Raw genomic sequence first — 14,897 nt, 5'->3', positions numbered from 1 at the left:
TATTTCTTCTATCACCAAAATAGCTTAACTGGCTTTTACTTGTGTCCTCTTCGCACAAGGTAATTTTCTCAGATATTCTTATAAAGAGCTTAGATTCATGCTTTACACTAAAACTCCTGGAGAGCCACTTATTAATATGGCTATAGAACTTATGGAGCAAGGGCTGTCAGAGCAATCTTCAGATCTATAGCACACAAAACTTATTCGATACAGAGCCCCTCTAGATCTGAGACCTCAAGATTTGAATCAAACTTTGCAATTTAATTTTTTTTAATGGTTAATCAATTATGATTAAGTAATTGCACCGTGAACATTGTATTCTTGGCTAATCTTCTAAGCAAAAGGGAAGACAATCCCAAGATGAACGGGCTGTCTGGACAAGAGCCTCTAGGAGTGATGTCAGCAGGACTGTGCAGTAACTGGGAAAGGTAATTTTGGCAGTGGGAGATTGTGACCACAGATGCATTGACCACCTACTCAAAATGGACCCCAGATGGATCAAATGGAAGGAAGAACCGTGTCTGCAGATTAACTGGCATGAGAAGTGAGAGATATACCAGTAGAATAGGGGTTTGAGTAGCAAGAATGAAAAAATTATGGAAACTGTAACCAATGAATGCTTATGCCTTTGTTTGTTAAAATGTATAAATAGTGTAAAATTTTGATGACCAGGGAGCCTTTGTGGGTTACCACCCAGCTGCTTTGCACAAACCAGAATAAAAAGATAGAAATACCTCTCCTCAGTATGTGAGTTGGAGCTGTGCTCCAGGAAATTGCTGTCCCTGTTCAGGACAGCAATTCACATTAAGTTGCAAGTGGCAATCAAAGAACCACCCCAAAGACATCTTAACAGACTTTAGCTGTCACACACTGGGAAACAGGACAAGAAGGACCTACCTCACTTATTCAACAACTTTATAAATAGTATTACGTCACAGAAATTCTTGGATATTTTTAATTAACTACAATAATTGTTTGTCTATTCCCTGACAGAATAGTGTGAGTCAGGTAATATCGTGGGGATACTTTTTTGTCTTTATTTTCAATACACATCCTGAAAGATACTCTGGAAACTGAACTTTTATCTTCAGAAGAGGTTTAGCAATAAGCGTGTCTCAACATTGTTTGAAATGTCATCTCAGAGTGAAAGTACGTGACTTCATCACAGTCATACATCTTTAGGTTGTCAGCAGCTTTCACCAGAGCCCATGGATGCTGGTGCTTGACACCTAGACATTGGAAAATCCTGCTAGGTAACAGGCCAGGCTACCAATACCACTCCCCAGACAGGACAAAAGGTGTAGATAAGAGGAAATGGAACACAGGGCCTTTTTGCTGATAGCCCTGAAGGTCAGCAGTACTCCACCTACTCCACCAGACAGTAGAAACCTCTGCACATCAAATTACAGTGATCCTTCTGTAAGGGAGATATCAAATGAAACCACAGTGTTTCTTCTAAATGACCTTCTTGCCATAGACATTTCAAGCATATGAGAGCTGCTAAAGTGCAAGTGCACTTCATATAATGACAACGGCGCGTGCCGATGTTTGGCTCCCATATGAACTACTGGGGCAGAGGTGCTAGTTCTCTGAAGTAATTTCTTCTGCTGTGTGTAAGTTCCCATGGTATCTGAATGGTAATTACAAAGACAGAGTTAAACAACTGACAGTGGCAACATTAATAACATACCTTTGATCAGATGAGTACCTTCACTTCCATGTATTCAAAAAAGGCACTAAAATTAAAAAGTGTCTGCTTGTTGTAAGGGAATTTGAGCAGAAAGGAAATATGTGAGTCTTGGAAGTGCTCTAGGGCTTTCTAGAAAAAAAAGAATCCAAAAGGATATTTTTTTGTTCTTCTCTGAGTGAAAAGCACACTCCAACCAACAGGTCATGACATACCTTGCCCTGTTTCTTTAGCTGTGCTGTGGCACAAAAGAGAGCGCATTCAAATTTAAGATTTTCAAAAAATAAAACTTGAAACTTGGAGTGTCAGATAGTAACTGTGCAGTGGGTTGCCTGTGGTTGGACACCAAGTGCCCACCAAAGCTGCTCTATCGCTGCCCTCCTCAGCTGGACAGAGGAGAAAATAATCAAAAGGCTTGTTGGTTGAACAGGGAGAGATCACTCACCAGTTACCATCAAAGGCAAAGTAAACTTGCCTTGGGGCATAAATTGAATTTATTACTAATCAAATCAGAGTAGGGCAATGAGAAGTAAAACCAAACCTTAAAACCGTTTCCTCCCACCCCTGCCTTCTTCCCTGGTTCAACTTCACTTCCCTTTTTCTCTACTTCCTCCTCATCAGAAGTACAGGGAGATTGGGAATGAGGGCTGAGGTCTGTTCATCACATGTTGTTTCTGCTGATCCTTCCTCCTCAGGGAGAGAACTCCTCACATTGTTCCCCTGTTCCAGCATGGAACCCCTCTCATGGGAGACAGCCCACCACAACCTTCTTCAGTGTGACTCCCTCCCACAGGCTGCAGTTCTTCATAAACTGCTCTATCAAGGATCCCTTCCACAGGTTGTGGTCTCTTAGGAACAGACTGCTCTAGCCTGGGGTCACAAGTCCTGCCAGCAAAGCTGCTCCAGCATGGGCTCCCCACTGGGTCACGGCCTCCTTTGGACATCCATACTACAGCACAGAGTCCTCCACGGGCGGGAGGAGGATATCTCCTCCACCATGGACCTCCATGGGCTGCAGGGGGACAGGCTGGCACCAGGGTCTTCACCATAGGTTGAAAGGGAATCTTCTCAGAGAAGCCACCACCCCTGTAGCCCCCCTGCTTCCAAAATCTTGCCATGAAAACCCAGCACAAACTGTCAGAAAGAGCTGTCACTTACCCATCTCCCTTACATCCTCTTAGCAGCTGGGCTGCTTTGAACTCATTAGTGAGGGGCATGTTATTTGCAAGGACTGTTAACTCCTGCTACAGATTCTGGTCTCAAATATTTATTTTAGTAAGAGGTGAGCTCGTTCCTTGCCGCTTTTTTTACATTTCCTGATAGAACACAGTAAACATATGAAAAGGTGTCTTTCACAACTATTAGACTAGCATGAGGATTGCAGATTCAGCATTCCAGTGTGTCAAGCTTCTTGTAAAGTCTGCTATTAGAACAGGACAAAAAACACAGGGCAATTTTCCTGTCTTGCTTCAGTAACCATGATGACTGATAGATTACCTACATCTGCCTGTGAACAGGGAAATAACTTTCAAGGTCTCTAATTTATTTTTTTAAGCAAAATTTCAGATCTTACATCCTGACTGGTTTTGAATAAAAAATATAAACTATAGCCTTTCAATCCTTGCTTCCAACATCTGAGTTTAATACCTCTGCCATTAATAAATCCTGAAAGAAAAATGAACCAGTAGTGAGGAAAATGTGTCGCCTTTTCCTTCAACAAATTCAGTGCATCTCTTAGTATTTTTAGATGTTATAGTATGAGAACAAAAATTACTCTGTTTTTACTCACTACTTCTCTGGAAAGAGTTTATTTTTCATCACCTGAACTTTAGCCCTAATATCTCATATTTCTATTACGCACTTCTGCCCGGGATACCAGCTACTTTGTCCTGCATTTTGGAAAGAAAACAATTATTAACCTCATCAGTGAGAGTGTACAAATCTTACACTACGGTGAAAATTTAAGAGACATATGGGACAAATTCCTATGGAGTTAAGTGTTGCAGAAATGACAAATGCTTGTCACAAAATGGTGAAAAAGAGTGCTCTTAGAGCCGTAATTCTAACCTACTGGTTTTATTGCTCCCTGGATGCATTACTATTTTTAGTTATTAATCCAAGCTGCTTTCTCAGGCAAAACTGCCTCCTGAGGTTTCAGCATTCTGCCAAAACAGAAAGAATGGATAACCCATTTTTGAGTTGTGTTTCTCTTTGATTTTGAAGAGAAAGCAATACCGTATATTCTTTGTTGTTTCTATCTGAGTATTTTCTTATATTTCTTAAATATAAATATTTGTTATATTTTATGTGGTACCTCACTGCTACAACCAGTCCTCAAATTTCAGAACTTAGTCTGAAACTGAATTATTTTCAGCATCATCTAAAAGTAAAGCTGCTTTTTGCAATGAGGCAATAACATTGAGGCAATAACAATAAGGCCTCATTAGGCCCCTTCCAACAAGCCACATAGCAGAGCAGCTTTAAAATGCCTGTTAAGAATTTAATCCCAAATGGAAAATTATTGTCATGTTTCCAGAAAAAATGGGTAAGAAAGTAAGGATAAGATTCTTCAGTGACAAGACAAGAAAAATTGAAAGTAGACCACAGAATAATTAGGGGTTTAGACCTTTTAAGTGTGGGTATTTTTAACTGTCATGGACAACACCTTAGGTTGTTAACATCAGCAGGCAGGAGATAGCCGTAGGTGTGAGGGGTGAATGTCCAAAACTAAGCACCTGAGTTTCTTGAGCACAGGTCTGTTATTTTGCTAGCTAAAACCTGTATGAGCTTGTCGTAAAACCTAGTAACACTTGGACTAAATAGAATTGACATGACCAAATCCCCCAATGAGGAAAGACACATGTCATAACACAAGGCAAACCCCTCAATTTCGAGGCAGATCACATGTGTTTCTACATACATAATATTTAGATGGAGAAAAGCAAGTTTGTAAAAGTCCCTGGAAATGGGGAAAATTCCTTGGAAATGCACCCAAAGCCCAGGGATGCTTGGGGATTCAGCCACTCCCAACCCCAAGAACAGTAGCTGCAAGCACCAGAAAAGCACAAAATCAACACTTTCCCCTCAACTCTCCAGAAGGAAGAGCAATCTCCCCAGTGAGAAAGAAGTCAAGACTGAGTGAATGTGACTTTGGGAATGAATATGTATGTAAAATTATGAAGGAGGATAACAGTGCCAACACCACCTGTTTCTAAAACCTCAGTATCCAAACACACTATATTTTCTTCACCATGCTCATGACAGTGACACATGAAAATAAAGTAGAACTAAAACCTCTAGTAAAAGTGCATTACTAGATTATGTAGACATAAGTCTCTGTAAGACAGAAACCTACCATAAATGACTGCAAGTTTAGCCAGTCAATCAAGCACTAAAACAAATATGTGATGAATCACAACACATTTTTTTCAGTATCGCTTACAAAGACCCTCTAATATTTAAACATACCAAACAAGATGATCAAGTCTGACAGATAAGGACAGAGAAAATAAACATTGAAGTCAAGACAGAATGCCGCAGATGTGAAGTGTGAGTCTGTTATCAAGCTTCAGAGCAGGATCAATTAAGGTGCAGAAAGTTACCAAATGTTTTCTTCAGTGAAAATAATCATACACATTATGAGGCAGTGTTGAATTGTACCCACATTGCTGTTCTAAGATAAAGCTGTCATTGACAGCTGCAGTCAGCATCCTGCACTGCCTCAAGGCAAGGCTCTCCTCTCCTGCAAATCTAAGGAAATTTTGCCACTGATCCCAGTGGAAGTAAAAGCAAATGTAGAGAATGAAACAAGACACAGCAAAATAAAAACATCTCCAACACAGTTTTACTTCTACAGCCTTCATTAATACCCAAGGTTAGCCTGCCTATCGTATCACTGTTTTGTTTAATTGTAAGAGATGAATGAGTATCTGTAATCATTTTAAGTATCATAAAATGCTATTTGTATTTCTAACCTGGCACCACACACTGATCAGAATTCTTTACATGTAGCTCAGAGGGCTTGCTAAACACATTTGATGTCATTGTTAGCCAGCTATGTGGGTGCTTGAAAAAACTTAGTCACCCTCAACAGTCTTAAGATCTATGCAGCCCGTGAATGCTTCATCCTGTGGTTACATACTTGGCTTGCACCCACCCATATGGAAAAACAGACTTATATGTGGCTCCTTCCAGCTGATTATAATAAAGTGCTGAGCTGTATCTGCATTTTAAGTATTTTCCCATACAGAAAGGCTATGTGACTTAACAACTACCATGGTCCTAATAAACCATCATGTTTCTTCACTGCTCAGTTCAGTGTAGGACTGTGGCTCCTGGGTCACATATAGTTCTGGAAAATTCAAATGCAGTATTTGTGCTGGAGTTGCAGCCAATGATGGTAGCAGGACAGGAGGACAGGGCTGCTGGATAATCAAGTGCCTAACTATGACAGCAAGTGTGCCAGCAGCGAATGCCAAAGCTCTTCACTGCTTTGCTGTCTAGCTGAATATCCAGCTATCCCTCAACGAAGAACTACTGCCATTTTCTGATTGCAAATTACTCTCAGGGCCACTGCTTGGAGGTAGGTGCTATGTGGCTTGTGGATCTAGGAGGACTTGGATATGCACTTTTAGTCTTGCTAAGTGGAGTGGAATATATTTTTTTGGCCTTGGAGCTGTAGGAAAATAGCTGTAGTAATTTTGTTTAGCTCAAGAGGAGGTACAAAGAAGTTTACATACCTAAGAGTTCTTAAGAATGCTCTGCATGAAATCCAACTGAAGAATCTTCTATCACAAACAGATGGAAAAGCAGGAAAGAGGTAAACATATTGCTCTACCAAGACATAAATTTTGGGTACCATACTATTTTTGTAGGAATTAAAAATCAGAGTTTTCAATGCCCAAAAATGTCTCAATAATGGCAAAAGAATTGTAATGTGGAGATTTAAATGAGCTGCCAGTGAGACAATAAAGCCAAATAAACAGCTTGGTAGACTAGCTCAACATTTACAGCTTCATCAACTCGTGATCACCCTTCAGTTGGTGCCATTTCAGGCACAGAACACACCAGTATCACTGAGACTCTCTTTAAGTATTTTAACCAAGGGACTACATGTTCAAAACACTGTCAGAGCAACAAAGACATTATCTAGCTTCTAGGAATTGCCCCCTAATCCTTTGAACGGGAAATTCTGGTAACAGTTTGCTCCTTTCTAGAAGTAGGAGCTTTGAAATCAGTGACAGAGACATAAAGAGGATAGCAGTAAAGCCATACCCAGTTAGTTGCTGGAGTTTTAACACAGAATGCTATGTCATACACCTAAAAGGGAGGAGTGACCAGCCCTCTAAGTACGTGTGGAAGTGTTTTCCACCTGGAAATCAAAGTGACAGTGTGTTTTATCCAAAGTGTTAGCCTGTTTTAAGGTTCCATGCTTTGGTTTTTACTCTTATAATGCCTTGTGCATTATAAACTTAAATACATTTAAATGTATGGACAAGTTATAAATATGCAATCAGACAGAACTCTTCCAGATCCTCATCCTTTCAGTTGTAAAACCATCTTTCTGTAGTTACTTCCCTGCTCAGATTTCAGAGAGTTAGAGTATGAGAGTGATTGCTAGGATGCCTGCAATGCCCCTTTTCTGTCTCAAACAGCCAGATAACAAGAAAGGATCAGATAGGGACATCTGCATAATGGTGAATATGAATGGGACAACCAAAACTGTCTCAGGGGGCGTCCAAAACCTATAATGCTAAAGATAAAGATAACAGATAACTGTTTTGTCAGAGGGCAAAACAGTAATCAGGTAATTAAGAGAGACTTTGGAAAAAAAAGAAGGAGTCATCCTTAAAAGCAGCATCAAAGCAGCAGAAACATCTGCAGTGGGAAGGACAGCAGAGCCAGGGCAGCCCTGGGACACCCTGACACTTGCTGATGCAGACAGAGCAGCCTAGCTGCAGCTGCACTTGCATCCCATCTCTGTGAAGGACACAGCAGAGGGAACCCTCGTTGGCATGCTTCCATGGGACTTTGCAGGGGGTTTCTTCAGCAGCATGTGGGTCTGGGCTGCAGGATTGGAACTGGTGCAGGTACAGTTTGAATACACTGTCACACACAGTGATACTCAGGAGAGGGGACATGAGCTTGTGACCTTCGTATAACACCAAGCATTTAACTGGGGGGAGGCAGCATACCTGGATGCCTTTGTAACTTTGTGGGAATATAGATGGGCCTATAAAAATTTGGAAGTGGCTATCAGTGTTTTGAAAGCATTTAGTATCACTTTATCTATGATATTGCTGACACTGATCCTGAATGCATAGTTCACTTGTAATTAATTTCAGGTTAGTAAATATAAACAGAACACTGAAATCCTCTTTTGACAATGGGGATTTGAATATTTCTACAGTTTTAGAGCAGTGGGTGATCATAAAAGTCCAGCAAGCTACGCTTAAAAGAGCACTGTGAAACACATGAAACACCAAAATGATTCTTGTAGTGAGGATGAGGCTCATCTGCATTAGCAGGTTTTCACAACTTTTATGTAGACATTTGCCTTCTGCCACATCCCCAAGCCCTCCAAATCCCCTGTAGTTCCTCATTGTAATCCTTTGTAACGATGAACAAGAAACCTAAGCCATATTTTCATGGCTGATCAGGTTGGTGAAAAATCTGTCAAAAGCAGTTGTGATACAGCTGATCCCATCTCCTTACTTGCAGCCTTGTTTGCTATGTTTTGAATCAAGCTGCACTCTAGGGTTCATTACTCCATGAGTGTGGTCATCTTGTGTGAAGCATGTATCACGCTACCAAAGGTTATCATGTCAGCTTTGTACGTTGCTTTAATGTGTGGTGATACTAAGAACATATAGATGTAGCTAAGGTAACAAGTGAAAAACAAATGGATTCTTATTGCAAAAATACTGAAAAGCAGATTTGTAACAGTTGGTGATTTAATCGAGTGGACTGACTACAGAAAATTGCAATTACAGAGAATTCAGCAGAAGACAGGCCTGCTTTTGTTGACAGTTGTGACCTGGCTGGTTTCAAGTTTGGGACAGACCTCGAATGACCCCTGAGGAAATCTGCTTGTCCTTTGACCAAAACCTTTAGTTTACATGAAGTCTTACGGAAACTGCTTCTGATTACAGAGCAATGTACCAAGTAGACCTGGTAAGGCTGTACCAAAGCAGCAGTGATATCTGAACTACACTGCTGCTTTCCCTTAGCACAAAACCTTGACTTTAGAAAGCCCCTACCTCTTCCTCTGGAGATGGTTTCACCAAACCTCTGAGTATTGGCCACAGGTACCACATGAGAAAACTTCTTACCCATGTTGGGCTTGTTACCCAGCTACTTACTAACCAGCTTCTGCTGATTCTGCAGTAACTCTCTGACCCATTTCAAAGATAAAATAGAACCAAGATCTTGCCATGCTTTTTAAGAGTGTACATAAATATATCTTGAGAGAATATGATAGTAATTTTGTAATACATTACATACTTCCTTCAGAAACAATAAGCATTCCTTACATCTAGCATGGTAGAGTAACACCTCTGACAGCGATAAGGGACATGCCTTTGAAATCAGTGTCCTCTTTTCAAGTGGAAATCACATTGGAAATAATGAAATAGAAAATCAATGATTTAAAAAAATGTGTACCTTAGTATTACGTTTAAAGTGGAAGAATAAAGACCTTCAAGTACAGAAATGCCACGTCTCAAAAGTTTTTGTGTTGGAGCTTATAAAGATTCTGTGGATCCACTAAAATAGCTGGGTAAGGTACTGCAAAATATGTGATTTTAGATCCAAAACATGAACAAACTAAAGTCTCCATTTTCAGTCCTAGTATGAAAATCTTTGGACTTAAAAAAAAATATATAAATTTTCTTTTTCTGGCTTTCCTGACTTCCCTTCCTCAATTAATAAAAGTACTTGTATATGAACAAACAGCAGAGTATACAAGTGTCCATCAAACATCACACTTCCTGACTAATCCTCTTCAGCCATACCTGGTTGTGAAGGAAATGTAATTCTTTAGCACAGTCTGCATGGTGATGGCAAGTACCTGGGTTGTTTTGCTACCCAAAGTTCAAGAGTGCCTTTTACGGTAGCTGGAACATCCACGGGAGTACTTTACACTCCACTGTTCCTTGGCAGATAAAGGCTAATGCACTCATAGGGAAGATCTTAAAACATTTCCCAAATCTGACTATCCTAATCGAATAGTACTGGGCCATTTCCATAAGCCTGTGAGAAAAGGACAAGATTTCCTCTGCTTAAAACTCCTTGCTGCTAGCTAGTGCTTGCTAATTGCCAGCAGCAAGCACTTCAATGGCAAACTGCAGGGGCTATCTATCACTTCTAAAACCAGCATGTTTCCACAGATTTTCGTCAATACATCTCAGAGCCTTCCCCAAGAAGAGAAGTAAAACTCAACAAAAGAAGTGAAAATGAGGAGGAAGTGGTTTATGTAATGGTCCTAACAAGCAGTGCTGCTACAGTTTCTACTGCCTTTTTCATTTGTAACATGTATTGAAGAAGCCTTCTGTTGAAGTTGTTTTTTCAGCATCTTTCAGACTTGAAAATTTCTCAAAATATACATCTCCCATTTTAAAATACGGTCTTGGGTTATGACCAATTTGTTTCATTGTTAGAAGATCAATATGACATAATGATATATGCTTGCTTCTGTACAACACTATTCCCAGAGTAAGGTTTGCCTGCCTACCTGCCCAAACAAAATAGAAATTGGTTTTCAGACAGATAAGACTGATCTGTGATGCAGCTCGATTGTATTATCACACAAACATTAATACAAGCGAAAAAAGGAGAGTGGGAACACTCACCTGGGGTTGGGAAGAGGTCAGACCAGAGGAAAACAGCTGTTTTCAACAGAAAATTGGTTAATGGAAACTTAACTTAGCTGAGCTCTTACTGCTACGAGAAACTTGGTTTTACAAAGTATATCTCATATATATATATATATATATGTATCTCACAGGATATTATCTGCTATTTATTGAAAGTGACATGTCTATTTCCAGTTGCCAGCTAACCTCTACATGGGTAATTGCATGTTTTCTTTAACACCATTTATTATCTTGTTGAGACAATACACTTCATCAGTGGTGTTCCAATAAAACAACACAGCTGGGTATATCTCGATGGTGGATTCTCCTTTAGCTTTGTAATTTATTTATTTCTAACTGATGATGCAGCAATATAGTGTGGACTCCACATTCCTAACACTTTGCCAAGTCAAAACTACCTTGGTACTTATTATAGCAGATCCTGTCTTGCTGTGTTTTTGAAAACAGCTCTGGAATCAAGTAAACACTCAGAGATCACATGACCACTGCTCCTTCATAAATAAAACAGCACCACTTTGGATTTTTTTTAATTTTAAGTATTTCTAATCAATGCCAGGCATCTTTTAAGACACTAAATTTGGTTTTCCATTTTTCAAATTGTGACTGTTGAAGAGGAACTCTCAGGGTGATTTCAGCAGCCAAGAAAGAGTTAATTATCTTTATGACCTAAATCCACAGTCTATCTATCCAACCTGTACGGAGCTGAACGGCTGTTTTGTAAAATTTAGGAGCACCTATCCAGACAGGATAGGTGAGGAAGCCGAGTGTTCCCAGAACATAGCTATTTGCTGAAAGTTCTTTTGTCACATATATTCTTCATTCCACCATTCATCTATATAGATCTTCTGTAGTAATTTTACCAGTCATGTGGGCTGGAAGAGACATAACACTTTTCTTTAGAAGATTGAATTACCCTTTCTGTGTGTAAAAGGCTTAGGGAAAAAAAAAAAAAAGGATAAAATACCTTGTGTGATAGACTGAAATGTTAATGTCTTAACCATTGTCAAAATCATAGAAAGACTTTTTGTCAAACTGCAAGGAAGCAACAACCAAAGCACTCCCTCCCCACCCCACCAGTGCACCTCCTGACTGGTGACCAGAACTTGAGATAGGACTATTGTCTAATTATCTCAGGTCAAAGGAGAAGTAAACAAAGCTCAGTAGGTGAAGGAAGAGAAGGGGTTTGGGTGTGTGATGGTGAAATCTCTCCACACAAAGCAGAAGGAGTAAAACAACCCCTCCAGAAAGAACACATATACACGGGACATTCACACAAGAGGCAGCTGAGAAGGGGTCATAAACCATGAAAGATTCCCCCGTGCCCCCCACCCGACTCATTCCTGAGGCCTTCCACTACCAGAGGGCTGCAGTGTGATCCAAGTGATGCAACAAAACCAGAACCTGTCACAGGAGACTGCAAAGCTTCCCCCATTGGACTCTATGTTTTGTGGGACCCTTACCACCAGGCAGACTAGAAGAAGAGGACCCATGGGATGCCACCGAGTTCTATGGAGTGGTGACACATTCTGTATTTAATCTCTGTATCTGTCACTCTCTTTCTTCCCCGCTCCTCCTTTTTCCTATTTATTTCTCTTTCTCTGCCTCACATTTACTATTAAATAAAATCCATACTATTGACTTTGGCATATGGTCTTATTTGCACCTTAATTTGGGCAGAGACATTTCTAATAATTTTAATAACATAGCATTCTGTCATTTAATATCATAGCATTCTATCACTGGAGGTGATCTGTCTGGACACAATCCTGTGCAATGTGCTCTGGGATGATCCTGCTTGGGCAGGGAGGTTGGACCACATGACCCACTGTGGTACCTTCCAACCTGACAGATTCTCTGGTTCTGTGATCTGTGAAGTATGAACATCATGAGAGCAGTCAGAGATAGCACCACTCAGACACAAACATCTGGTGGGATGCAGCTAGAATCAATACTATAAGTTGTGTGAAATCAATTTATATTCACAGGTCAAGCTCAAATTTGCATGGGCTCCAGCACCTCCTGAAGCCAGTGTTTCTAAAAACGAGTTAAAACTAGTAACAAGATACTCAATAAACATGCAGTGACAGTGCAAGTACACTTCACTGGTTTTAATGTGGATGTGAAACTACAGCCTTGAACCATCAACCAGAAGTACTGATGAAAGTTCCATCATTCACCTTATAGTACTGAATAGCTAGGGATAAGGGAGGCCAAGCTTTGTTTCCTCTAAACCTGCCTTCATGTTGTTTATATGTGCAATAAACCACAACCTCAGCACTGATTTCCACACTGCCACTGAGTGTTCCTGCTTCTTGCAACCACAACCAATCCTTCCCATTTGCTCTCCTCTATCTTGGGTATTAATTTTGTGGCAATCTAAGCTGGCTGGAAAAGATTCATTTTATTACTGTGAAATTAGCTTTATTCAAGGTCAGTTTTATGCAGCGATGCAGACTTGTGTTGGTTTGAGGGCATGCATGGTTTCACTGCAGCAAGGTAGCTAGGTAATACCTTATGCTTCCATGGCCTTTCTCCATGAGGCTGAGCACCTGAATTCCACTATATTTTGGTTTATTTCTTTCCCTTTTTGCCTATGTACTCCCTTATTTTAAAGCATGACATCAGTCATGATAACACTTCAGGATGCCATACTAGAATAATAAATAAAAAAAACTGATGTGTTTTTGCTTGAGCTCAGTGCCTGAGCTCATTTTCATCTTCTTGGTGTTGCATACTCTAATTTCTTTACAGATGTGCAGCATTAGGTTTTGCAGCCAGATGTACCCTCTGTCAGGGGAAAAATATCTGCCTGCACTGCAGCCTGTACCTTCTTTGACCTGTCCACAAAAGGCACCTGCAGAAATACTGTTAGTCTCTTCAGATTATATGCAATAGGATTGTTACTCTGTGAGAAGAAATTAGGCAAAAGCAAAGGAAAAGAAAAAGACAACGACCACATTGCTATGACAGGCAGAAATTCCACGCTGCCAACACTAGCACTGCAGCACTTAGAGAGACTCACTTATGCTACATCATCACTGATCTAATATCAACTGCACTTTCCTTACTGTAGAGCTTGGTGTCTACAATTACATGATAATCAGTTTATAATATCTTAACTAAAGACACAAAACCTATTTTTATAAACTGCACAGATTAACATTTAGACGAGAGGTAAGTAGTGAAATTCCACAGTTTGATGCCTAATCTTTGAATTCAACAAATTAAATAGCAACAACTTTTAAAACTAGAGTTTAATTCTGCCATGCCTCCAAGTTTTTGTGTAATGGGTGCATACACTTTTTCTGGTCATTTACTTTTCTTAGAAGCTCTGCTTCTAAGAAGCTAAAATTACAATCCAAGACATAAGTAATTTTATGTTCAGTGTTTATTTTTAAAGTCATTAATTCAAGTAACATAAAAGGCAAACTTTAGCTGGCTGAAGACTACATTTTTCAATGTGATGCTATACAATAGCCTATTATTAAAGGGATTTTTACAGGCTGCCCAGGAAGTCTCCTCTGGAGACATTTAAAACTCACCTGAACACATCTCTGTGTAACCAGCTCTAGATAACCCGACCTTGGTGGGGGTTGGACTAGATGATCTCCAGAGGTCTCTTCCAACCCTAACAATTCTGTGATTCTGAGAATTTTGAGAAGGGTGATTTTTGTGCGTAAACTGGGAGGGTATGACTCAAAAAAAAGCACAATTCAGGTCTCTTGCATGCTATTAAGACTTCCTGTATGGACATGTTCAAGCTGCTCAAGACACAACTCCTCAGGATACCTCATGGTACTATTCCTCAGGTTTCCTTTCTGGGCTGTAAATACACACGTCTCTTACACATGACGATGGTGATTTTAATAACAGAATCATAACATGTGAAGGGTTTGGAATGAACCTTAAAGATCATCTTGTCCCAACCCCTGTGCCACAGACAGGGACGCCTCCCACTAGACCACGTTGCTCAAGGCCTTTTCCAATCTGGCCTCGCGCACTGCCAGGGATGGGGCGTGCACAACCTCCCTGGGCAACCTGTTCCACTATCTCACCAACATCACAGCAAAAAATTTCTTCCTAATTCCTAAACTAAATTCCCCCTTTTTTCAATTTGTGCCCATTACTCCCTGTCCTATTACTATAATTCCTAGCACACAGTCCCTCTACGGCTTCCCTGCAGGCCCTCAGACAGGACTGCGCAAGGAAGAGGAAGGTAAAACTAAACCTGCAAAACTAAACGAAGCTCACCCACGAGCACCGCCACCGTTCCGCATGCGGCACGTTTGGAACAGTAACCCAATGCCGACGCTGCTGGCTTCCTCTTCTAAAGCTTA

Source organism: Manacus vitellinus, unplaced genomic scaffold, assembly GCF_001715985.3.
Source record: "Manacus vitellinus isolate BGI_N305 unplaced genomic scaffold, ASM171598v3 scaffold_9_pilon, whole genome shotgun sequence".
Taxonomy (NCBI): Eukaryota; Metazoa; Chordata; class Aves; order Passeriformes; family Pipridae; genus Manacus; species Manacus vitellinus.
This window is presented reverse-complemented; position numbering follows the sequence as displayed.